The sequence below is a fragment of the Lycium barbarum genome, chromosome 11, assembly GCF_019175385.1.
Source record: "Lycium barbarum isolate Lr01 chromosome 11, ASM1917538v2, whole genome shotgun sequence".
In the NCBI taxonomy this organism is placed as follows: domain Eukaryota; kingdom Viridiplantae; phylum Streptophyta; class Magnoliopsida; order Solanales; family Solanaceae; genus Lycium; species Lycium barbarum.
In genome coordinates this window covers 3,873,744-3,876,926 of record NC_083347.1, presented here as the reverse complement: position 1 = coordinate 3,876,926, position 3,183 = coordinate 3,873,744, and the positions used below count along the sequence as shown (strand labels likewise).

General features: G+C 36.1%; 1 pseudogene; it reads right to left on the bottom strand.

Annotated features, from left to right (window-relative positions):
- Window positions 1-934: 934 nt before the first annotated feature.
- LOC132617593 (probable alkaline/neutral invertase B) lies at window positions 935-2,505 on the bottom strand (annotated as a pseudogene).
- Between the last annotated feature and the right edge of the window lie 678 nt (window positions 2,506-3,183).

The following is a 3,183-nucleotide window of genomic DNA, read 5'->3' as shown; positions in this document are numbered from 1 at the left end:
CTTACGTGGCACTAACATTTGATGAGGTGGATGCCACGTGGCATGCCACCTCGCCACCTCTAACCCATTTTACCCCTCTCCTCTATTTGTTCACTCACTCCATGCTACTTTAAGCCACTTCAGTCTTCTGTTGGTTTGGACTCCTTCAATGGATAAAAGACTATAATTAAGTATATCTTCTATATTAGTCTGAAATCCTTGACTTTGCTTGCTTGCACAATCCCTAGTTATCAATTGATGGGAAATGCAGTAAATATTTATTCGCATTACTAAATGAAGTAAGAATATTGTAGACATCAAAATTTTAGTTGAATTAATCCATACAAAATTTGGATTAAACTCTAAGTTATTGTCATGTTGACCAAGTCAAATTTTGATTAATAAAGTTGGATTAATTATTTAAGTCAAAATTACATGACTTGAATGAAATCCAAATTACATTTCAGTTAGTCCAATAAATTGGGCTCTACAAGACGAGCCCAGCCCACGTCTTTCTAGCCCAAGGTCCGCTAGAATTACTTGGAGACCAAAATACCCCCAAGCTCTAGCTCGCACCTATACAAAGGAGAGCAATGACATCTACATAAGTCTTCTCCAAAGGTTTTCAACAAGAAGGAGAGCAAGAGGCATCTTCCCTCAAGAACAATCCAAAGTGTTGCTCAAAAGTTCTTTTAAGATTCAACACATCAACACAAGTCCATCGTTCATTCGAGAAAGACGCTACATTGGCTCTCGAATCAAGACGAGCAACACGGAGATTAGAATCAAGGGATGCATCCAGAGTTGTACTCACAAACTAATCAATAAAATGATTTTTTCTTATATTTGTTTTATGATTGTAATTATTTATTTTCTACTAGCAAAATTTATTGCGGACAGATTTTTGGCACGCCCAGTGGGACCGACTATGCCCTTCATCTCTTCATCTCCAAAATCAAATCTGCAAATTCTCAATAGGAGCCACTCTTCCTATCGCACTCTCACCAAAATCTGCAATTAATGTCTCGGTATTTCTAACCGGATCATGAAGTACCTTGAAACTAGCTGGCATTACACCCTCTCCCAATAGGAATCGATCTATCTTTTTCTCCCACGATTGAAGACAAAGAGTTTTCAAGATGAAATTCTTTACTATTTCGGGTTCCCTGTTCATTAGAAAAGCTAGCGCACTTGGAACAAAGTCTCTAACAAACACCTGAAGTTAAAGATGACTATTAACAAACATCTTGATCATGAATAACAACAAAATGAATACCTTTCTCATACGTCTTTAGAAACACTTATCAATTACAAGATATATTCCAGACTAAGTGTATTGATCAATGAACTTTGTAAGAATACAACTCAATTTCTCAGTAGACCAGACTTCATTTCAAGTCTTTTAACAGCAAATAGGAAATTATTCTGTCCTGAAATTAGTGTATCTAGAAGATAGCTAAAGTGGAGATCCCAGTAAACCATGAATTTCGAGTCTGGGAAAACACTGCCCCAAAACACATAATTGGCATTCAATGATATCTAGATATTAACCCTTTCAATTGAACAAAGGAAACTTTCATCATTACGAAAGGATAAAAGAAACTATAACTCATTAAGTGAAAGCCTACAAAACAAGCTTAGAGGAATAAGATGGCATCTCTACTCCCCTCTGAATAATGGATCTTCTTGCAATTACCATAATTTATCAAGAGCCTAACATTGTTGACCAACAAATTTATTGTCTTGCAGTAGATGGTTATAAAAGGGCACTTCGTATTTGGACCAAACAGCATAAGAGAGTGATAGTACATGGTTCCCAACGTTAAAACTAATCTGGCCTGATTAACTATACTGCATAATACAATTATCCCATGCACAAGTATAAGCTGTTTTCTACTGTTACATAGCGCAAAAATATTCAATCGAATCAACTACAGATAACTCTTAACAAGGTAATGGTAAATGTCAAATTATGAATTTAATGATTCACACTAAGCAAACATAAAATTCTTCCTCTGATCGCAACAAAGTTAACTAGTCAAAACAAAAATGCACACACCATTGACCTTGTAACAATTAGTACAACTAAAAGGTCTTACCTGATCATAGTTAAGCTTTTCATCTGAATTCTCTAGTGCAGCAATTGTCCCAACAGGCTGCCCACGAAAGTGCACCAAGGTACGCCTCAAAGCCTCCCAAGCCTCGGCAATCATAGGATGTGGGCCTTGTCCAAAAGGCGACCTAGGGGTAGTGAACCCCGATCTTTTTGATGGCGAAAATACACCATCAAAATGTTCCAAAGCGCGGAAGACATTTTCAGCTCTAGAAGGGGGATGGGGAGAGAACCCTAGTTGAGTTTCAGTAAGGGACCTCTCATCATATGAAACCTGCCTCTCAATGTTCAAGTGTCTTGGCTTGGGTAACCTCTGAGAAATCAATGTCTTCCAATTCGGCTACACTACAAAATGAGTCAATATTTCTTATACCATTACCATTGTTAGATACATCCCCCGAATGTGTCCACATTCTTGAAGCCTCTAAGGATTTACAAGCTATTCAGAGGCTCAACAATCTGCATTAAAATGAGAATTCAGCAGCATGCATACTGATAAAAGCTTGAAATAAGAGGCATAGCTTGAAAGAGACTAAACAAGCCTAGAAAAGCAGCTTATTATACATTTTTCCTTTGGCCACAAGCAACCAGAAGAATGGCAGTAGAGGCATTAACCCAATTAACAGAACCACAAACAATGCACCTTAGCTCCTGTTTGGCTTAGATTTTGGACATAAATTTTCAAAAATAAAAAATAAAAAAAATTGAAAACATTGTTTGTTTATGAAATTTGATCAGTTCTTAAATATCTTCAAAATATTTTCAAGTTCCAAAATCTGGCCCAAACCATTTTTGGGTGAAATTTCACTTTCACTCACAAAACTTCAATTTTTCCAAGTAAAATGCATGTCTACACACTTCACGTTCCAAAAACTATTTTTCAACATAACTTCTGTTTATCCTAAATTTGGATAATCAATTAAATTTATGAGTGAGGTATAGGATATGTGGTAAAACTTTAATCTATTCTTTGATTAAGAGAAAATGGAATGTAATCAACTATGAATAATCTAGATGGTAGTTGATGGTTTGCGCTAAACGTATATGCTAATATGTTGAATATTGTTTGATTGCACAAATCTAAAGATGAA